A 24661-nucleotide genomic window follows, 5' to 3' on the forward strand; every position below is an offset into this window, starting at 1 on the left:
CTATCATTGAAATGTCATTTTGTTTTGTTTTGCTTGCTGCTTGAATAATATTCCAAGATCTGAAATTCTTAAATGAGAGAGAGTCTTCACATAGCTACATAGTTATTTAACTACTCATTGATCTTCAGTTATATCTTTTCAGAGTAGTTTGTCATTTACTCGTGTGCTTCACTTATATCCTATGAGTAAATGGTTGAATGAGTTGAATATCATAAATCTGAAATTATATATGTTTCATATGCTTACCCCATGGGGAATAATGACTTCACATATAATAAGTAGAGGTGGTAAATTTATTGAATGTTAGCAAACATTGTATTGGTCACTTGAACAATTCATGAAAGAATATTGAAGGAAGAGAGATTTCACATATAAATATACTATCTGGGACATCTTTTGTAATTGTGAGCACTCATTAAAATATGACATGCTAAAAGGTTGGTATTGGACAAGGAAGACAACGTAATGGGTTATGTTTTCCTATATCTGAAATGTTATATTGTCTTGGATCATCCAACATGTTGAGCTTGCCTTTCTCTCTCATGCTAGCCAAATTCTTTGCACCAAGTAGAAATACTACTTGTGCTTCTGAACATCCCTTAAACCAATTTTGCCATGAGAGTTCACCATACCTACCTAAGGATTGAGTAAGATCCTTCAAGTAAGTTGTCATCGGTGCATGCAATAAAAATTGCTCTCTAAATATGTATGATCTATTAGTGTGAAGAAAATAAGCTTTATACGAACTTGTGATAGGGAAGAAATAAAAGCGACGGACTGCATAATAAAGGTCTTTATCACAAGCGGCAATATAAAGTGACATTCTTTTGCATTAAGATTTTGTGCATCCAACCATAAAAGCGCATGACAACCTCTGCTTCCCTCTGTGAAGGGCTTATCTTTTACTATTATCTTCTACCCTTATGCAAGAGTCATGGTGATCACCACCTTTCCTTTTTACATTTTTTTCCTTTGGCAAGCACTTTGTGTTGGGGTGATCTGGATATATATATCCACTTGGATGTAGGCGTTCATAAATTATTATTGTTGACATTACCCTTGAGGTAAAAGGTTGGGAGGCGAAACTATAAGCCCCTATCTTTCTCTGTGCTCGATTAAAACTTTGAACCCATAAATATCACGTGCGTGTTAGCAATTGTGAAAGATTAAATGATAGTTGAGTATGTGGAGTTTTCTTAATCAAAGCTTTGACATAGACCCTTCCTAAAAATAAGATGAATTGCAATTGTTTGATGACTGAGAATGAAGTTTGCTAGTTTTCAAGAAATTTTATGGTCTATGCTTTAACATGAGAAGAGCTTGTTACTTGATCATGAAAAGTTTTATGAGATGAGCTACTATTCTATATAATGATGCTAGGAAAGGTGACTGAAATTATCATGGACCAAACTTGTGCACCTGCTAGCATTCACACTTCATAAATTCTTTCTTTTATCATTTACCTACTAGAGGACGAGCAAGAATTAAGCTTGGGGATGCTGATTCGTCTCCAACGTATCTATAATTTATGAAGTATTCATGCTATTATATTATCTATTTTGGATGTTTAATGGGCTTTATTATATACTTTTATATTATTTTTAGGACTAACCTATTAACCGGAGGCCCAACCCAAATTGTTGTTTTCTTGCTTATTTCAGTGTTTCGCAGAAAAGGAATATCAAACGGAGTCCAAACGGAATGAAACCTTCAGGAGAATTATTTTTGAAACGGAAGCAATCTAGGAGACTTGGAGTACATGTCAGGGAAGCTTCGACGTGGCCACGAGGGTCAGGAGCGCGCCCTACCCCCCTGGGCGCGCCCCCACCCTCGTGGGCCCCTCGTGGCTCCCCTGACCGACTTCCTTCGCCTATATATGTCCATATACCCCGAAAACATCCAGGAGCACAATAGATCGGGAGTTCCGCCGCCGCAAGCCTCTGTAGCCACCAAAAACCAATCGGGACCCTGTTCCGGCACCCTGCCGGAGGGGGGATCCCTCACCGGTGGACATCTTCATCATCCCGGCGCTCTTCATGATGAGTAGGGGGTAGTTCACCCTCGGGGCTGAGGGTATGTACCAGTAGCTATGTGTTTGATCTCTCTCTCTCTCTCTCTCTCTCTCTCTCTCTCTCGTGTTCTTGAGATGGTACGATCTTGATGTACCGCGAGCTTTGCTATTACAGTTGGTTCATATGATGTTTCTCCCCCTCTACTCTCTTGTAATGGATTGAGTTTTCCCTTTGAAGTTATCTTATCGGATTGAGTCTTTAGTGATTTGAGAACACTTGATGTATGTCTGGCATGTGCTTATCTGTGGTGACAATGGGATATTCACGTGATCTACTTGATGTATGTTTTGGTGATCAACTTGCGGGTTGAGTGACCTTGTGAACTTATGCATAGGGGTTGGCACACGTTTTCATCTTGACTCTCCGGTAGAAACTTTGGGGCACTCTTTGAAGTACTTTGTGTTGGTTGAATAGATGAATCTGAGATTGTGTGATGCATATCGTATAATCATGCCCACGGATACTTGAGGTGACATTGGAGTATCTAGGTGACATTAGGGTTTTGGTTGATTTGTGTCTTAAGGTGTTATTCTAGTACGAACTCTATGATAGATCGAACGGAAAGAATAGCTTCATGTTATTTTACTACGGACTCTTGAATAGATCGATCAGAAAGGATAACTTTTAGGTGGTTTCATACCCTACAATAATCTCTTCATTTGTTCTCCACTATTAGTGACTTTGGAGTGACTCTCTGTTGCATGTTGAGGGATTGTTATATGATCTAATTATGTTATTATTGTTGAGAGAACTTGCACTAGTGAAAGTATGAACCCTAGGCCTTGTTTCCTAGCATTGCAATACCTTTTACGCTCACTTTTATCATTACTTACCTTGCCGTTTTTATATTTTCATAATACAAAAACCTATATCTACCATCCATATTGCACTTGTATCACCATCTCATCGCCGAACTAGTGCACCTATGCAATTTACCATTGTATTGGGTGTGTTGGGGACACAAGAGACTCTTTGTTATTTGGTTGCAGGGTTACTTGAGAGAGACCATCTTCAACCTACGCCTCCCACGGATTGATAAACCTTAGGTCATCCACTTGAGGGAAATTTGCTACTGTCCTACAAACCTCTGCACTAGGAGGCCCAACAACGTCTACAAGAAGAAGGTTGCATAGTATACATCAGTGTTCATCGGGAGGGCTTTGACGGAACAGCCGTTGGAAACGAGGCCTGGCATACCGCAGAACGGAGGAAACGGCCTTGTGTTCGATCGGCCACATTCGAAATGGGATCTTGTTCATCGTGAGGGGTCTGGCGTACCGCAAAACGGAGGAAACGGACTTTTGTTGGACCTCCTACGGTTGAAACAGGGTCCTGTTGATCGGGAGGGGTGTGGTGTACCGCAAAACGGAGGAAACAGACTTGTGTTGGAGCGCTACGGTCGAAACGGGGGTCCTGTTCATTGCGAGGGGTGTGGCGTACCACAAAACGGGACTCCACGGGGTACTGTTCATCTCCACCGTCGACCTCCTCCAACCTTCACAGGCTACTGTTCATCCACCGTCGACCTCCTCCGGCGTCCACCTATGATTGTTCATCCATGGGCTCATGTTCATCCAGCCTCCACTGCGCGCTCCTCCATCGGCTACTGTTCAACCAGCCCTCGCCACGGGTTCCTGTTCAACCACCCACTACTAGGGAAAACCTTATACACAGAATCTTAGCAGCAGCGCGGCTCAAAAAGAGGCGGTACTACTAATTAGTAGTAGCGATCTTCCAAAAAGCGTGCTGCTGATGAAAATTTAGCAGTAGCGCTTGATGGATAAACCGCGCTACTACAAAAATGTGCCGACAGAATCCAACAACCTTAGCTTACCAGCTGCGCGGTGGTGCGACGTGCGCTACTGCTAAAGCAATAGTAGTAGCGCGCTTTTTTCACGTAGGACACGCCTGAAGATGCCGCCTCAACACATGCTCAACTAGCCGGGGTCATACAATGCTTAGCCCGACAATACTGGGGCAGGGGTTAAGGAAGGGTCTGGAAGGTGTGCCCAAGAAAAAGGAGAGGAAGAGACCGGGGAAGATAGCTGCCTCCAAACTAGCCAGAGCACATAGCAGCCAGACGATGGATTCTGAAGAGTGTGTACCCGTGAAAGGTGCGGCCATGTTCCATCTCACAGGCGAGCCGATGCTACCGCCGAAACTGCTGGAGGCACTATCAGGGGATCTCAGGAGACTGCACGACCATTTGCTGTCGACTAAGAAAAGCCTACTAGCCTCGAAGGATCCAGGATATCCGACATACGTGGCTCGTGTGCCTGAGGGGAAGTGCTACGTCGACACACGGCCTGCGGAGGTGTTCTTCCTGCGGTTTGACCATATATTTGAGATGTTTTTGACAAGGCGGCTCGATTTTACAATTGTCTACCTTTTTGCGCTACATATGAGCTCCATCATGAAGAGAGAAGAAGTCTCAAAAATCTGTGTGGCGGATCCGTACTACATGCACGAGTCTTTCTTGAGTCTCGGTGACTTTGAGCGTGAAACTTCTAGGGAGTACCTCCAAAACTTCATGGTACAGAATAAGGACCAGGAAATTGTCCTCCTGCCTTATCATCCAAAGTAAGTCAGTTCCGGACAACCCTTTCATACATTTCAATCATTCCTTCTCACTCATATGGAGAATAATTTGAGGTGTCTTTTCCCCGCAGCAATGGGCACGCCGTCCTTATCGTTCTTTACCCGCGAGTCTCCCACGCCGTGTATTTTGACCCTTCCGGAGACTACGAGAAAAAGGACTACACCCACATAATGAATATTCTAGATGATGCTCTCCAAGGCTTCAGCATTAGAGGTGGCCACATGCAGATCAGGAAACAAAGGAACAAGAAGATGGGTTTCGCGCATAAAACTAACTTCTCCTGCATCCATCTCCCAAAACCAAGCAAGAAGGATGGATTCTACATCGTCCATCTCATGATTGAGTTCAGCATGAATCACCAAAAGCTTCGCATGACAAGCAAAAATGATGATCATATCCACAAGTGGCTAGAATCTCATGGAGAAGCGGGTTATAAACTTAGAGATGACTTCTTTCGCATCCAAAGGGACATTGCGACGATTATCATGAAAGAAGTCGTCGATGAGAAGGGAATGTTCCACCATGGCCCTATATCGCAAGCTGACGTCCGAACTCGCATAGGCATGCAACGCCTAGACCTCACGATGTCCAAGAAGCTAGGGTCCATCCTCGATGATATGGAAGGATGGAACTTCTAGTGATTTACGATGCCGATGACGATGATATGTGTTGGTTGAACTTGTATACTTTCTGTAGCGATGAAACTTTGTGATGTCCACGGTCCCTGCCGAACTTGTGTAACGCTACTTTGTTAGTTTGCGTATGATGACCTGTGTACCTCTAGTTAATTAGTTTGCATACTGTATGTTGCATCTAGTTGCTAACCCTTTCTTTTTCATGTTGCTCTAGTATATTTTGTTGCATATGAGTGTACATCCTTTTCATGAAGATGCATCTCTAATAGGTACCTAGTTTCTTGATGGCGAGATGGCAGTGCTATGTCGTGTACAAAGGGAAGGTTCCGGGGGTGTACAACGAGTGGCAGGAGTGTCAGGCTCAAGTGAGTGGGGTCTCGAGCACCAGCCATAAAGGCTTCAAAAGCAGACAAGAAAGAGATGCTAGTTACTTGAGGTTCACGCTAGCGCGAGAGAGGACTCGTAACCGCCGCCTCATGTACTGCATAGTTCCGCTCTCACTCATAGTGATAGCTCTTCTCGCGTATACTATTGTTTAGATGGATGGCGTTGTAGTTGCAAGTATTCGAGACTTGCATGTATCGCTATTTTCGAGATGATGACGAGATACCACTTTGTGTTGGATGATGATTATGATGAGACTATTTGTATGTATATGCTATGATTACATTTGTGGTCTCGCAGTCATTTGTATGTGTATCATGATGACATTTGTATGTGCTAAAGATTCTTGTATAAAGCCTGTTCAAATACAAAACAAATATGTAGAAAAAAAATTCAAAAACTACTGAAATTAGTAGTAGTGAGTGGAGAAAAGTTAGCAGTAGCGTGACAGTAGCAGTAGAGCGTATAGGTAAAGCGCGCTAGAGCTATTAGCAGTAGCGAGCATCCATGTAGCACGCTTCTGCTACACTTGTATAGCAGTAGTGTGTGGGCGCACGCGTTGCTGCTACGTGTTAGCTGTAGCGCCTTATTAGTAGCGCCGGACCCCGCGCTACTGATATACCTAGAACCCGCGCTGCTACTAGGCTTTTCCCTAGTGACCCCTCCACGGGCTACTGTTCATCTAGCCCTCCACCGGCTACTGTTAAACTAGCCCTCCACCAGCTACTGTTCAACCTTCCCTCCACGGAGTTCTGTTCATCCAGCCCTTCACAGGGTCCTGTTCATCCAGCGACAACACCACGGGGTCTTATTCATCCAACCCCCACTAGGAACTGTTCATACAAACCCCCCAACAACGCTCACTGTTCATCTAGAGGCAACATCGATCGGCTTCATATAGCAGCAGTAGCAAAGGAATCGGTCGATCGGGTTCAGTTAACAGCCATCGATCGATCGCTTGGGTTCAGTAACGCGTAGCCTATACTGCAATTGCTCAGGTTCAGTAGGCGAACGCCTCACTCGGGTTCAGCTCGAGCCCAGCGCCTTGCACCCACGCGCGTGCGTGTACAGAGAAACGCGCAAACCTCTATGCATCGCTCGGCCCCGACCACCCACCATAACCGGGAACACCCTGATATTTTCCTCGCCCTTGCTTCTACCATGGTTTTTTCCGTCATGGACGGCCCAAAGAATGTCATGCAGCTGCGTCTCCAGCCCGCCCAGGACTAAAAGCCCATTTTATGTCATGATTTTTCATCATCGAAGTAGGAGCCCACCACATCTATGATGATACCGGGTTTTGCCACAATTATCGTCACAGAAGTGTCATAAGTATGACAGAAAAAAAATCGGCCCAAAATGTCACAGATGTGTCTTTTTTGTAGTGCATGCATAAGATGAAAAGCATGGGGGAGAGTGGAGCCCCTTACCCCAATCATTGGCAGTTCAGGATTGGTCTTCCCGGCAGTCCATTGATCATTATTCTTGTGGACGAGGTAGCCAGCATGCCACAAATCCACGCGATCCATCTTTCTCCAAAACCCATTCTCCGGAGCACCTCCAGAACAAATGGCCACTTGATCGAATTGAAAGCCTTTCTAATGTCAAGTTTGAGCATGATCGTGGGCCGCTTGAGAGCATGCAGACATCGCGCCATGCATTGTACCATCATGAAGTTATCATGTAGTGACCGGCCACGTATGAAGGTACTCTGGTGGTCTCCCACCAAGTGTGGAAGCTCCTCAGCAAGTATGACCGCCACCACCATGTCATATATTTTGATTGCGCCATGCATAAGACTGACAGGTCAGTAGTCCTTGATATCCACCGCACCCTCCTTCTTCGGCAGGAGAGTAACCACTGCTTTTTGATTGCCGCAAGACCCCTCATATCTCCACAATGAAAGTGCTCTAGCGCCCTCATGAAGTCTACCTTGATAATCTGCCAACACACCACATAAAACCTACCAGTGCCTGTTGGGACCTGGCGTCTTGTCAAGGGGCATGCTCTTAATCGTCCGCTCCACCTCATCCGCAGTAAAAGGTGACTCAAGGTGAGTGAGATCATGGGATGGGAGGTCAAGGGATTCCATATTGATGGCCGACACTCTCCTGGATGTGGTGCCAAGTAGCTCCTCGTAGTAATCAACCACAACGCTCGCAATGCTATCTCGGCCCGTGAAGATCTACCCATTTTGTTGCATGGTGGTGATGATGTTCTTCCTCTGTCTATGCCTCGCCTGCCTGTGGAAAAATTTCATGTTGGCATCGCCCTCACTTAGCTGTAGTAGCCTCGAACGCTGCCTCACTATGGTCCTGTCCAGTGAGCTAAGCCCGAGCAGTTTTCTCTTGAGCATTCGTCGCAAGTCATAATCCTGCTCCATGAGCACTCTATTCTCTGTAGCCACCTCCAACCTCCCAATAATCTCCATGGCAATCGCAATATGCAGCCCGACGTTCCCAATCCAGCGATCGCTCTAGCTATGGAGTGCCTTTGCAGTTGCTCTTAGCTTGTTATCCAACACAATAAAAGGGTTTCCTTCCTATGGCAGTGACTCCCACGCATCCTGCACCGCTTGCTGAAATCCCTCCACTTTTGGCCAAAAACATTCAAATTTGAATCTTCTGCCCAGGGCAAAATCCGCATCCAAATCCACTAGGAGAGGGCAGTGATCAGGCCCTGCAGTCCCCAACATTGTAAGCATGCTAGATGGGTCACGAAGATGTGATCGATCTTTTCCATAGTTGGGTCTCGCCGCTCATTTGACCAAGTATATCTTCTGCCATTAAGGTAGAGCTCCTTCATCTCTATCCTATTGAGGAGGGCTCGAAAGCGGCCCATCATCCGTCTATTGAGGTTAGCCTTATTCTTGTCCTCTGGGTTTACCAGGAGGTTGAAATCTCCTACCACTGCCCACGGGCCAGCATGGAGATCGCGAATGTCTCGGAGTTCCTGCATGAAGTTTACTTTCTCCGTGTCCCCTTGGGGGCCATAGACTCCGGTGAGCCACCAAGTTTGGGCTCTATCTCTACTCACAAGTGTTGTAATCGTGTTGTCCATCGTGTGGGGATTTGAGAGTGACACCACCAAAGGATCCCACGCAAGGAGGATTCCACCTCTAGTACCACTCCTGGAACATAGAAAAAACCCTCGAATTTATTTCCTAGGTAGTGCCTTACAATGTCATTTGAGATCACCTCCATCTTAGTTTCCTGGAGACATACAATGCTTACATTCGCTGCGTCCACCGCCTGGTAAATGGCATTCCTCCTCGCAGGTGATACGTCCATTTTGCATCATGCTTTTATATCAATAATTATTGCGTTATGGACTGATATTGCACGTTATGTCACAGTACTTATGGTTATTCTCTCTTATTTTACAAGGTTTACATGAAGAGGGAGAATGTCGGCAGCTGAGATTCTGGCCTAGAAAAGTAGCAAATATTAGAGACCTATTCTGCACAGCTCCAAAAGTCCTAAAACTCCACAGAAGTCATTTTTGGAATTAATAAAAAATACTGGCGAAGAAATCAGCGTCAGAGGGCCCACACCCTAGTCATGAGGGTGGGGGGCACGCCCACCCCCTTAGGGCGCGCCCCCCTGCCTCGTGGGCCCCCTGACAGGCCTCCGGTGCCCATCTTCTGCTATATGAGGTCTTTTACCCTGGAAAAAATCATAAGCAAGCTTATGGGACGAAACTCCGCCGCCACGAGGAAGAACCTTGGCGGAACCAATCTAGGGCTCCAGCGGAGCTGTTCTGCCGGGGAAACTTCCCTCCGGAAGGGGGAAATCATCACCATCATCATCACCAACGATCCTCTTATCAGGAGGGGATCAATCTCCATCAACATCTTCACTAGCACCATCTCCTCTCAAACCCTAGTTCATCTCTTGTATCAAATCTTTGTACCAAAACCTCAGATTGGTACCTGTGGGTTGCTAGTAGTGTTGATTACTCCTTGTAGTTGATGCTAGTTGGTTTATTTGGTGGAAGATCATATGTTCAGATCCTTAATGCATGTCAATACCCCTGTGATTATGAACATGAATATGATTTGTGAGTAGTACGTTTGTTCCTCAGGACATGGGAGAAGTCTTGCTATAAGTAGTCATGTGAATTTGGTATTCGTTTGATATTTTGATAAGATGTGTGTTGTCTATCCTCTAGTGGTGTTATGTGAACGTCGACTACATGACACTTCACCATTGTTTGGGCCTAGAGGAAGGCATTTGGAAGTAATAAGTAGATGATGGGTTGCTAGAGTGACAGAAGCTTAAACCCTAGTATATGCGTTGCTTCGTAAGGGGCTGATTTGGATCCACATGTTTCATGCTATGGTTAGATTTACCTTAATACTTCTTTTGTAGTTGTGGATACTTGCAATAGGGGTTAATCATAAGTGGGATGCTTGTTCAAGAAAGGGCAGTACCCAAGCACCGGTCCACCCACATATCAAATTATCAAAGTAACGAACGCGAATCATATGAACATGATGAAAACTAGCTTGACAATATTCCCATGTGTCCACGGGAGCGCTTTTCTCATATAAGAACTTGTCTAGGCTTGTCCTTTGCTACTAAAAGGATTGGGTCACCTTGCTGCACTTTATTACTTTCATTGCTTGTTACCCGTTACAAATTATCTTATCACAAAACTATCTGTTACCTACAATTGCAGTGCTTGCAGAGAATACCTTACTGAAACCCGCTTGTCATTTCCTTCTGCTCCTCGTTGGGTTCGATACACTTACTTATCGAAAGGTCTACGATAGATCCCCTACACTTGTGGGTCATCAACAGGCGAGTTGAGGCCACGAACATTCCACACAAGCATCTTGGGTGGTTGTGCTGCCATGATAGAGGCCCACGTTCCACAAACCCACATCCCACGGGCCCTAGACCCCATCTGGGACCTCCCCGGAATCTGCATGCAATGGCAGCACCGTCACGTCCCAGCCGAAGAGTGTCAGGATGGCACGGACGTGGTTGTACATCAGTGGCTTGTCGATCAAGCGCACATACGACTGCAATGATTAATCTCCGATCACTTCTCCCTCGTTCGCCAGGCAAAGCTTCCGGATGATTGTTACCTGCTGCTTAGAGGCCTTAGAGCCCAGACCACCACGTGCCAACCTTGCACTGCGCCTAATGGGGGAAGCTACCGGCCTCCTTTGCCTTGGGCGTTTTTGCTTTGGCAGAACTCTCGAACCAGGTTGAGCAAGCAGCGGTGCTAGGTTCTGGGGAAGCTCAGCACACAGCTGTGAGACCCTGGTGCGCGCAGACCGAGCTCCTAGAATCCACCCGGCGCCGTGCAGTTTGGCCCGAATCAGCAGATAAGCTGATCTGCACCCAGCCCGTATGTATCGTGCCTGGGGGCGTCCCATCCCCATGCAGGAGGGGTCCACAGGCAGGTGTCCATTCCCCAGCGTCGCCACTTGGCTCGACCACCGATGGGCATCCCGAGAAATCCACCCCCTCATCGCGTAGTGTAATATCCTCGAGTAAATTGCACAGAAGTACCACAGTTGGGGCATTGGAACCAGATTGATGCCAAGATTGGTAATTTTTATGTGTCAGTACCAACTTTGGGGCGAGACGTTGCAAAAAAGGCTAAAACTGTTGTTTATACGTATTGACAGGGAAACTGACCGGTTGGGCCCACCTGTCGGGTGCCGACGTGGCATGTTTTTTGCAGAAAACTCCCTTTCTTTGTACGTAATCACATAAATGCCCAATTATTTCGAAAAAAACTCCTATAAGAGCCTTTTTTCCGTTTGTAATTTCCACCACCGATTTGGACTTGTTTGAAAATTTGCGTCGGTTTGAACAAATAAATAAAACAAACCAAAATTGAATCCCGCGTAGGATTCAAACCGCCGACCCGTGGCTCAGCAGCGCAGTGCTCTAGCCACCCGGCCACGGCAGCGCTCGCGACGTGGCATGTTTTTTTGCAGAAAACTCCCTTTCTTTGTACGTAATCACATAAATGCCCAATTATTTCGGAAAAAAGCTCCTATAAGAGCCTTTTTTCCGTTCGTAATTTCCACCACCGATTTGGACTCGTTTGAAAATTTGCGTCGGTTTGAACAAATAAATAAAATAAACCAAAATTGAATCCCGCGCAGGATTCGAACCGCCGACCCGTGGCTCAGCAGCGCAGTGCTCTAGCCACCCGGCCACGGCAGCGCTCGCGACGTGGCATGTTTTTGTAGAAAACTCCCTTTCTTTGTACGTAATCACATAAATGCCCAATTATTTCAGAAAAAAAAGCTCCTATAAGAATCTTTTTTCCGTTCGTAATTTCCACCACCGATTTGGACTCGTTTGAGAATTTGTGTCGGTTTGAACAAATAAATAAAACAAACCGAAATTGAATCCCACGCAGGATTCAAACCGCCGACCCGTGGCTCAGCAGCGCAGTGCTCTAGCCACCCGGCCACGGCAGCGCTCGCGACGTACTGCAGGCTAGAACCTTTTTATACTAGCCCGAAGACGTTGGGCCGGCGGTTGGCCCAGCGAGGCTGCACACTGGTTTACTATTTTTTTAATCATGAATATTAATACATATATTTTTTGCGATTACATATTAGTATTACTAAGTGTCAAGCACCAGACTAGAACACGGGCATGGCCCAAATTTAATGTGTCTGCGCTGAGGACCACAACCATGCACAATTACTATGTATCCTAATTATATTATTCAAATATACACAACTTTAAAAAAAATATGCCCAACACACAGATTTTTATTTGAGTTACTCGCATATTGATTGTATTTTTTTAAATGCACTGTTACTTAAAAAGTTGACAAGATGTTTTAAAAATAAATGTGTAATCATAATAAATTTTAGAAATGCATTAAAATTGTTCAACTTTTATTTAAAAAATCAACCTGTCTCTTGAATTGCAAGAATGATTTACATAATAAGTTTTTAACACATGCTGCACATTTCTTGAAATACAAATAATTCACCATGTATTAAGAAAATGTTCACCATAATGCTCTTGAAACTCGTCGTGTATTAAGAAAATGCTCACCATAAATTGCAAAACAAATCACCGCGCATTAAGTAAACTTTTCTTCATATCTTAAGAAAATATTTCAACATATATTACAAAAATATTCAATTTGCATTCAAAATATGTTCAACGTTCATATTATAAGAAAAATATTCACTGTTTCTAAAGAAAAGTTCATTGTGCATTAAAAATGTTCATTATAAATTAAGAAATTATGTAATCATAATATTCATGAAAATCATCATGTATTAAGAAAATGTTCACCATAAATTACGAAAATTTCACCATCCATTATGCAAATTTTGACCATATACTAAAACCCGTCATAAAAAATATTCTGTAAATATGTTAAAATTCCAGGAGAAAACCAACTAGTGAATGAAAAAGAAAGAAAGAAAAAGCAAGGAAGGAAAACCTAAAATAAGACAAAACTAGAAACAAAAAAATAAAGCATAATGAGTAAGAAAAATGAAACATAAAGAAATCTGGGCAATGAATGAGCCCCAACACGCGCGCCAGGTAAGTGCGAAACGAAAAAAAATTGCAGGCCTCGGTGGGCCGACCCAGCGTTCCTGAGCTCGTATAAAAAGCAGCTCGCACGCGGCGCTGCGGAACAGTAGTTCTTCGTTCAAACCGACGCAGATTTTCAAACGAGTCCAAATCGTTGGTGGAAATTACGAACGGAAAAAAAGGCTCTTATAGGAGCTTTTTTCCCGAAATAATTGGGCATTTATGGCATTACGTACAAAGCAAGGGGCTTTCTGTAAAAAAACATGCCACGTCAACACCCGACAGGCGGGCCCAACCGGTCAGTTTCCCTGTCAATACGTATAAACAACAGTTTTAGCCTTTTTTGCAACCTCTCGCCCCAAAGTTGGTACTGACACATAAAAATTATCAATCTTGGTATCAATCTGCTTCCAATGCCCGAATTGTGGTACTTCTGTATAATTTACTCGATATCCTCTGGGCGGAGTCGTGTCTGATCCTCCACCGGGCCCACAAGAGGGAGGGCGATGTCCCATGTGCCAATTGAAACCCGCGCTGGCGCTTCCCACCCCACAGTCAGCGAAGACAGGGAGGAGAGAGACTGGTCGGGATCACATGCCCGCTCCCAATCCCACCAACCTCGGTCATCGCGCCTTTCTGATTGACCAGAGGCAGAGGCACTGGGGGGGGGGGGCCGAAATCACTGTTCTGACCTTCACGGCGATCTTTGTCACAAACTGAACTCTACATGAAAGTATTTCACGATCTGACTCTTTTAGAAAGCCATAAGCCGCGGCTTTTCCTCTCCACATAGAAACGCCGAGCTATCTAGCGTTGCTGCTCCACATAAGAACGCCGAGGTATCTCGCGTTTCTTCTCCACATGAAAACGCCCACCGCTTTGGCGTTTCTGTCCTATATGAAAACACCATTGCCTTTGGCGTTCTGTATGTGCACTATTGCACTGCACCCTCTCGTGGTAATGAGACCATCCACATGCCCACACCTAGAGAAAAGGAGTTCACAGAATATCAGTAGATAGATAGGGAGAGCAGCGCACAGCTCGTTGGATAGACATGCACGGCCGACCAACCTGCTAGCTGCTGCCTGTTGGGCTGGGCGACAGAGCGAGGGAGGGAGGCGGCAAGAGCACGTGAAGGATGAATTCGTGCAGCCAACAGCGGCGTCTAGATCTATCCATGGACGTACACAACTGGCAGCTGGCTGCATGCATGCGAGATGGAGCTAGCGTGCGCGGTGTCAGCGACAGTGTGGCCGGGCAAGGAGAAAAGTTGCCGCCGCGTGCCACGACGACGACGGCAACATCGACCTGAGTTGGGCCGGCCAGACGATCACCTGTTGCCGCTGCTCAATCCCATCCTCCCCTTCAGTCCAGACGATCACCTGCTGCCACATATGAAACGCCAAAGGCAATGGCGTTTTCATATAGGACAGAAACGCCAAGCAGTCAGCGTTTCCATGTGAAGAAGCAACGCGAGATACCTAGGCGTTTTCATGTGGAGCAGAAACGCTAGATAGCTCGGCGTTTCTATATGGAACAAAAACGCCGCAGTTTGTGACGTTTCTAAAAGGGTCAGATCATAAAATACTTTCATGTCGAGTTTAGTTTGTGACAAAGATTACCGAGAAGATCAGAATAGTGATTTTGTCCGGGCGGGCGAGCGGTTTGGCCCCCTCCAACGAGTTCGAGCGGGGACTAGTACAGAGAGATTAGGCTTAATATCCGGCCATTAGCACTTAGCAAGGACATGGGCTTAACTCCCTGTGTCAAGCCCAGAGCGAATATGCAACAAAGGCCAGAAAATCAAGAGCCCCAGCTGCACGTACGTACATATCTATCAACGCACCCGTACCCATGGGCTGGATATCACGTACTCGCTCATCAATCAAAGCACCCGCACGCAATCACACGGTTGAGACGACTTCGGACTTCCTGATTCTTTCTTCCGAGACGCGGCTAGGGCTTCATTGTCGCCGGCCGCCGAGCGCTGCGCCGTCATGGCTTGGTGATTAGCAAAGCTACCGGCCTGCCGGCTGCCGCTTGCGGCGGATCAGTCGAGTACCGGAGCATAAATCTACGGAGTATGGACTACGACCAGCCCAGTCGGACGGCAACGCCACACGCCCACACCCAATTTCTAACTTGATCCCGTGAATGAGAAACGAAGGTACTATTGTCTACAGATTGATACTATTGTAGTTGTCACTTGTCTTTCAATTTGATTACACAAATCACTTGTTAGTATTAGTATATTTTATCTCTTATCAGATCAATTACATATTACATATTTGCTTTGTACTCGCATTAGAATTGCATAGTTCATGAAGAGGAAGATGCCACATATAAGTTTTTTTTTCAAGCCAATTGCTCTAAACTCTAACTCTACAAATGAAATGAAAATCCAACTGTGGAGGTAGAAGTCACAAAGCAACCCATTGTACATAGTTGATATGCAAACCCTCAAGCAAAATATTGAGACCTCTCTAGAAGTTCTACATCAACATAGAACTGGAAGCACACCATATGAGCAGACCCTCGAAAGCGTCAACAAGTTCTTTCTCCTATGTACTCCCTCCGGTCCTTTTTACTCTGCACATTGGTTTTGCCGAAAGTCAAACTTTGCTAAGTTTGACCAAATTTATATTAAAAATTATTAACATCTATAGTATTTAATAAATATAATATGAAAATATATTCCAAGATGAATCTAATGATATTGGTGTTGTTATGTGAATGTCTATAATTTTTTATATAAACTTGGTCAAAGTTGGATGAGATTGACTTCAAACAAACCTAATATGCAGAGTAAAAAGGACCGGAGGAGTACTTCAATGTGTTCTTCGCCCCCCCTATGGTCAAATCCTGGCTCCGCCTCTACACGCGTGTAAAACTGGACAACTCGACCATGTTGTAAGCATTACACGACGAAGAGGGAGCAAATGCAACCCCCCCCCCCCCCCCCCCCCCCCCCCCCACCACCACCACCAGGCTTTTGAGGTACGCCGGCTTTAATTTAATTTTACTTTCTTTTTTTGATTTTCCTGCGGTTCAGATTTTTTTTAATATTACTACAAAATAATTATAAAATGTTTACGAATGTAACGAATGGTCAGCTATTTTATTATTATTTTTTAAAATATGTGTCGTGCATTTTGAAAATGGTCATGATTTTTCTAAAACCTTGACTTAAAAAAAACCATTCAGCATTTAAAAAATATTCATGGATTATGAAAATATGAAAAAAAAATTAAGAAAGTTAGTGGCTTAAAAAGTCATAAATAATTGAAAATGGTCCTAGTTGATTTTACAAGTACAAGTATTCTGAAAAATAACAAAAATAGAAAATGTACAAGATTTTTGTAAGAGTGTTCATGGATTTTTTTAAATAAATTTTTAAGAATTCTAAAAATATGAAAACCCAGAAAAAATATACTTTTAGTTTTATTTTTGTTCTAGGTAAAGCAAACGTTAAGTGTGTGTAGAGTTGTATCAGTGGTCGATACAACTTGATGGAATATTTGTTCTACCTTTAGCTTCTCGTTGGACTCGACACTCTTATTTATCGCAAAAGGCTACAAACGAATTCCTATACTTGTGGATTATCACGTGCTGACCAGGGCACCACCGGCACCAGGATGTGCGGTGCGGGTCCAGATGCCAACCATGCGACAGGTTGATATCCGGATAGGGCAGCGCTTGCCGGTACTGCCAGTGCCACCTAGCCTGGTGCACTGGGATGTACAGACACTCCCTTTCCATCGGCGGTGCTCCGCGGCGAGGTGACGGTCACGTCTGGGAGGAGCTTGCGCCGGGGTGAGTGACGTGGCTTAGCACTGCGTCGGTTTTCCCCTAAAGAGGAAGGGATGATGCAGCATAGCTATGCTAAGTATTTCCCTCGGTTATGAAATCAAGCTTATCAATCCAGTAAGAGAACCAAGCTACACTATGTAAACGGTACATGCAAACAAAGAACAAATACTTGCAACCCAAGGTGTAAGAGGGGTTGTCAATCTCTCTACAGTAAAAAGATAGATTAAATTGTATGAGATTGGATAAATAGATCTAACAAGAACACACAAAAAATAACTAAAAAAAGTGCAGCAAGGTATTTTTGGGTTTTTGAAATAATAGATCTGAAAACAATATGATAAAATATAGACCCGGGGGCCGTAGATTTCACTAGTGGCTTCTCTCGAGAAAATAACATATGAGGCGTAAACAAATTACTTTGGGCAATTGATAGAAAAACAAATAATTATGACGATATACAAATCAATGATCATGTATATAGGCATCACGTCCAAGATTAGTAGAACGAAATGATTCAGCATCTACTATTATTACTCCACACATCGACTGCTATCCAGCATGCGTCTAATGTATTAAGTTCATGGAGAAACTAAGCAATGCAATAAGAATGATGGCATGATATAGACAAGATCTATTCATGTAGGAATAGGCCCCATCTTTTTATCCTTAAGAGTAACGATACATGCATGCCTCGCTATCCCTTCTATCACTGGGTGAGAACACCGCAAGATCGAACTCATCACATAGCATCTCTTCCCATTGCAAGAAAAATCAATGTAGTTGGCCAACCCAAATAAAAGTTTCGGAAAAGAAATACGAGGCTATAACAATCATGCATATAAGAGATTAAAGATAACTCAAATAATATTCATGGATAGATCCGATCATAAACTCAAACTTGGATCCCAACAAACACACTGTAAAAAGTCATTACATTAAATAGATCTCTAAGAACATCAAGGATATCATTGTATTGAGAATCAAAAAAGAGAGAAGAAACCATCTAGGTACTGCCTACGGACCCTTAGATCTATGGTGAACTACTCCTGCATCATCGGAGGAGCACCAATGAGGATGATGAACCCCTTCGTGATCGTGTTCCCCTTCGGCAGAGTGCTGGGTAGGGCTCTAGATTGGATCTCGTGGTTCTGGAACTTGTTGCGGCTGGAATTGTGTTTCGATCGCTCCCCTAAGGTTTTATGGGATATCTAAGTATCTATAGAGCTGAGAGGCGGTGGAGGAGATCTCCATAGGCCCCACCACCCATCAGGGCACGGCAGGGGCCTCTGGCGCGCCCTGGTGGGTGGTGGGTCCCATGGGCATCCCCCAGGTCCTTCCTTGCCTCCCAAGTTGTCTTCTAGTCCAAAAAAAATCTCCAAAAAGTTTTGTGGCATTTGGACTTCGTTTGGTACTGATATTCTACCAAGTAAAAAACAACAGCTCACATTGGGCACTATGTCAATAGGTCAGTCAAAAAGTGATATAAAATTGCTATAAAATGAAAATAAAACATTCAAAATGATAATATAACAACATAGAACAATCAAAAAATATAGATATGTTGGAGACGTATCAGTGAGCTTGCCCTTGCCCTTGCTAAAAAACCATGCTAGAAGCAGACTAGGCGAGCTAGGCAAAGTAGGGTTTGTGGTCGCCGGCGAGGGCGCAAGGGTGGCTAAATGTAGGCGGGGGAGAGAAGTGGATGAGGTCGGCCCCGCCGCATGCTTACATTAAAAAGGATGACGACCGGCAGCTTCCACCCATTGCCAGGCAGGCCCGAGTTAGGTCGCCATGTTTAATACGACTAGGGGCAGTGGTTGGGCCACCAACAAGTGGGGCCACAGCGGACACTGAACGGATGCCTGTCGTGTCAATTTCGTGTCCGCGTGGACGCAAATAAGACACAAATTTGGGCCTGAATGCGTCAAGACGGACACCAAGTGGACATGTTTTGGGTTTGGGTCGGCGTGTTGGTTCGCTTTCGTCCGTTTTGACCCAAACGGACATGCGCGAAAGAATGGGGTCTGCCTGTTGGAGTTGCCCTAAGTTAGAGCATCTACAGTCGGGCGCCTCAAACCAGCCTCAAACGCCCGAACGGCCCGCCCGGTCATTGACCGCTCACGATTTTTCGACCCAGACGGACGCCTCAAACGGGCCTCAAACACCCGGCCTGACCGGGCACCCCTCATGTCCAGCCCAAATATCGAGCGAATATGGGGGCGCCTGGGCAGACCCGCCACGTCGGACTGACGCGTGGTGCCACGTGGAAACGCTCGGAAACCCGGCAGTCAAAAACTCATCTCCTCCGTCGGACCGATGGCGTTGTTTCGGCGGTGTGTAATGCCTAGCCCGACTATTTAAGTTGATCGGCGGCACCAAAAACCTACCATCCATACATATTTCCCTCCACCTGTTCGCCGCCGCCACCACCACCACTTTCCACTCCACCCGTTCGCCTAATAGCCATGCCCCCACGCCGCCGGGTGAGGAGCGAGCCATTTCTGACGCCAGAGCGCTAGCTCGAGCTCCTTGAGAAGATCTGGGCTAGGCGCGAAGCCCGGATCGCCACGGGGCTACCTCCGGATGCAGTGGATCCGGAGGAGGAGGAGGAGTTGGAGGAGGAGGTGGTGGTGGAGGAGGATGAGGAGGGTGAGTCGGAGGAGAAGGATGTGGGGGACACTGGCGACGCGGATTTGCAGGCGGAGCAACACACCATCCTCGATTCCCTCCTATCGGAGTCGGCTGTGGAGGCCAGACTCCGTCGTCGGCACGAGATGGAGGTGCAGCAGGCCGCGGAGGAGGCGGAGATGCTCGCCTACATGGATGAGATCGAGCAGGAGGAGGATGAGCCGGGGCCCTTCTACCCGCTCGTCCAGCCGGCGCCTAGCACCGTCGTTGTGGACATATCCGATGATGAAGAGTAGATAGGGTAGTACGTAGTATGTAGTGCGCAAGATTTATTTTGTATGTTTTGTATAAATTTAGAGGATGAAATATGAGAGAGACGCATGAAAAGTGGTTAATTTAAGACGTGGTCAGCCACTGTCCGCAAACGTGTCCATTCTTGTTCGCGGGTGTTTGAGGAGCCGGATTTACGAAGTCCAATTGTAGATGCTCTTGATCAATCTCGAGCATTCAGCCGAGAACTTTTAGACGGAAACTTGCTGATAACTTTCTGAGGTGCATACGAGGAAAACAAACGACTGATAAGTACAAGGATAACTGGATGAGTACACGCCGCCCACCTGTTGCTTCCAAACTTGATTATTTCAAAGGGGATTCAGTCGTTGTATTTACCTAATGTATGTCCATTTGTTTAATCAGAACCTCTTACAAGTGTTCGCTAGCTTGGCGTGAAGAGGCCGTATCTCGCCCGGCGGGCCTAACAATATTCCGCATCCTCTTAAGTAATCTCATCTCAACCTTTTTGACGAAAAGCTGTCAGCGCAGCATTTCATTGAATATATATATAGAGAGAGGAAATTTGGTACAGAGCATACACCTAAATCCCCAGCAAGGGATAAAAGATGATCATCCCATTTTAACACCCATACATACACCATCTAATGATCCTAGTCAGGTTCCCTAGGTCTGTTCATCAACTGAGCAATCTTTGTTCTCTTCGCCAATGTCCACAGCTCCAGTTCCTCGATGATACATTGCTGAACCTGTGTCACAGAGGATGTGACGTTGTTGAAGATTCGGGCATTTCGCTCTTTCCATGTATTCCACCAGATGAGCTGCACCAGAGCACTCCACGCTCGGCGGTGCCCGGGTGGTATCCTCCTTCTCCCCTCTTCCCACCATTCCAGCAGCGACGTCGTCCCGGCCTGCGGCGCCACGGCAAGGTTTAGGTTGCAGCGCTGCACCATGCGCAGCCAGAGGTCTCTAGCAAAAGGGCATGCAGCCAGCAAATGCGTCGCGTCTTCCGGCGCATTGCCGCAAAGCCGACAGGATGGGCTGTGCGGCCAGCCCCTCTTCGCCAAGTTGTCTGCCGTGAGCACCCGCCCCAGGACGGCCATCCAAGAATATATCCTACACTTCAGAGGTGAGCCTGATTTCCAGATTATTTCCTTGAAGTTTGATCTTTGCGAGCCCTCAAACTGAATGGCGTAAGCCGATGCCGTGGAAAATTCACCGTTGGCAGTCCATCTCCAGGAGATCGCATCCGGATGGTTTGCCAGAATGATGGTTTGCATGCTACTCCAGAGGCTCGTGTATTCACACACCGCCTGCACTGACAACGATTGTTTCAGGTGCCTTGTCCATCTTCCTTCTGTGATTGCCTGCGCGACCGTCAGGTTCTTCCTCGTGCAATGGCGAAAAAGCTCTGGGAAAGCATAGCATAGGGCCACCCCTTGGAACCAAGCATCGCTCCAGAACTTGATTCGTTCCCCATCCCCCAGATGAAAATGTACTGATATAGCGAAGAGCGCCCGCACTCTAGCGTCCGACGGCAGCGGCAGCCCATGCCATGCTCTGTTTGTATCCGTCCATGATAACCACAGCCACCTCATGCGCAGCGCCCTACTTTTAGCAGCGAGGTCCTGTATCCCTAGGCCTCCGAAACATGTTGGCCGGCAAACCACCTTCCAACTAACAAGGCATTTACCTCGACTTGCGAGCTCTTTCCCTTCCCATAAGAAACCTCTCCGAATCTTATCTATCAGTTTTCTGAGCCAAGCCGGCATGTCAAGCACCATCATCTGGAACACCACCATGGCGGAGAGAACATGTGTGACCAGCAGCAGCCTTCCATCCATAGAGCAGTGCAGGAGGTTCCATCCTTTTAGCTTGATGTATAGCTTGTCAATGGCCGGCTGATAATCCACCTTGCGCATCTTGGAATCCGAGAGAGGCATTCCCAGATATTTGCACGGGAAATTTTGTATTGCGCACCCAAAATCTTGCACCACTGCTGCCAGGTTTAGGTGCCCGCATGCCACTGGAATAATCGAGCTCTTACTGAAGTTTGTGCGCAGCCCGGTTGCGGAACCAAAGATGTCCAGTAAGTCCTTTACTGCCTTGACCTCCTCCTCCTCCGGATTGATGAAAAGCACGGCGTCATCGGCATATAAAGATGTTCTATAGGCCATCCTATGATTCCCAATTGGCTTCAAGATGTTGGCGTTCTCCGCAGCCGTAAATAATGCCGCAAGGCAGTCAAGCACGATTACGAACAATAGCGGGGAAAGGGGGTCTCCTTGCCGTAGACCTCTCTGGTGGTGAATTGGGTCTGAGAGCTCGCCATTAACTAGCACACGCGTGGACGAAGACGCAAGCATGATAGCAATTAGATCCGTGAACCTAGTCCCAAAGCCCTTGGCCGTCAGCACTTCCAGCAAGAATTCCCACGATACCGTGTCAAAAGCTTTCTTGATGTCCAGTTTCAACAACAGTGCGGGTGTCTTGGATTGCCTGAAAGTTTTGGCTAGAGCACTGACATAGGTGTAATTGTCATGAATGGTGCGACCTTGGATGAAAGCATTTTGGCATGGGCGGACAAGATCTTTCATGTCCCTCTGATACGGATAGCGAAGATCTTGGCGATCAGCTTGGCAAAACTTGAGATTAAGCAGATAGGTCGGTAGTCCCTTGGCGATTCCGCGTCCTCCTTCTTGGGTAGCAACACCGTCGTACTTTCATTTAGGAGATGCAGATTTCTGGCGTTCAAACATTGCACAGCGGACAGTGCATCCATCAAATCAGTTTTGATGATTTCCCAGCAGCACTTATAGAACATGCCCGTGTACCCATCTGGCCCCGGCGCCTTATTCCCATCGATCTCCGTAATGGCCGCCTTCACCTCCTCAACTGATATTGGACAATTCAAATCTGCCAGGTCCACCTCCTGGATTCCGATCTCATGGAAATTAATGCCATGCCCTCTCTGAACTTTTTGCCCCATCAACCCATCGAAGAAATCATGCATAGCTTGCACTTTGCCGGCTTGGTCAGTGTGCGGGACCCCTTCGTGAACCACACGGTGGATGTGCTTCCTCCTCCTTCTAGCAGAAGCTTTGGACTGGAAGAAACGGTTGCTAGCATCTCCTTCTTTTAGCCAAAGTATTCTCGATCTCTGTCTCGAAATGGTTCTCTCTAGTGCAGCGAGTCCTAGTCTTTGCATCTTCATCATAGCCCTGAACTGTCTCTCCTCAGGTGAAAGTTGCCTGTTGTCCATTGCCTTGTCTAATCTTGCGATGATCTCGCTCGTGATTGCCGCCTTGAGGGCTATGTTATTGACAAATTTTGCCCCCCATCGTTGCAGCTCTCTCCTTGTCCACCTCAGCTTCTCAGCGAACCTCGCAATTGGCTCCATTGCAGCAGTTTGCCTCTGCCATGCATGCCTCACAGTGTCCTCGAATCCCTGCATCTTCGGCCAATGGTTTTCGAAGCGGAATTTTCTTGCTGGTCGGAAAGGTGCATCGCAGGTCAATAGTAATGGGCAATGATCTGATATCTCGCTGGATAGAGGCTGAAGTAAGCATCCTGGAAACATAGCATCCCACTCCTCATTGAAAAGGATTCGATCAAGCTTTACCATCGTTGCTCTTGCTTGCTCATTACTCCAAGTGTACCTCCGTCCATGCAGATAGAGATCTTTGAGCTGCAAATCATTAATGAAACCTCTGAAAGCTGAGATGCAACGCCGATTTATATTGGAGTTGCTCTTGTCTGTGGCTCGTACAATGAGATTGAAATCTCCTCCAAGGAAGACCGGCGTCCCCGCCGGGAAGAAAGACCGATAAATCTCCTTCATCTCTGCCAAAAATGCGATCTTGTCATCTACCTCTTGCGGTCCATACACTGTCATCAGACCAAAAGGCGCGCCATCTGCAGTTTGTCCATGAGCTGCCACGAAGGATTCAGTTGCGTGAGTATTGGGCAGACTAAGTTTGTCACTCTTCCATGCCAACAAAATCCCTCCCCTTGTTCCCAGCGCTGGTGCAATGCAGAACTGGTCAAACTCCGGCCCACAAATTTGATGCACCGCATTCAGATCAACGGATGCTAGTTTGGTTTCTTGGATACAAACCATCGATACATTGTGATTCCGGATCACCGATCTAACCACACCTCTACGTGCTGGGTTGTTAAGCCCACGCACATTCCAAACCAATACGTTGTAATCCATTAGGAAACATGATCTACACTGGGGCAGCACCCACCTCAAGCCGTGGCTGGCGCCTCCTCGTTGCATTCTTTGCCCGTCTTCGCTAGCGCAGTGAGAGCCTGGATCTGAACTGGAGACAGTGGCTCATCGATGCCCTAGCATAGCGTTCCATCCTCTCCTCTTCTGACTGCCGCGCTCTGGGATCGCGAGGCCCCTCTTGGACATCACCAACAGCCTAGCCTGTCGCATGATAGAGCTCTTGCCCTCAGGGAAGAGCAGCTTCTTTCCTTGCAGCATGTTGCTCCGCCTGGTCGCCGTTTGGGGGGGCTTTGCCGCCTTGCGCGACCGACGGGGCCTTGGGTTTGGCAGCAGGTCCTTGGGGATGGGCTGTACAACGCTCTTGAGGAATCCCTCCGTGCTGGGTGCGTGGGGTGCGCCGGAAAACTCGCTCGTGGGATCGCCAGGGGTGTGAAACCCATCCAGCGCCCCCCTTTCTGCAGTGGGCCCCCTCTCCA

This window comes from Triticum aestivum, chromosome 1B, assembly GCF_018294505.1.
Source record: "Triticum aestivum cultivar Chinese Spring chromosome 1B, IWGSC CS RefSeq v2.1, whole genome shotgun sequence".
In the NCBI taxonomy this organism is placed as follows: Eukaryota; Viridiplantae; Streptophyta; class Magnoliopsida; order Poales; family Poaceae; genus Triticum; species Triticum aestivum.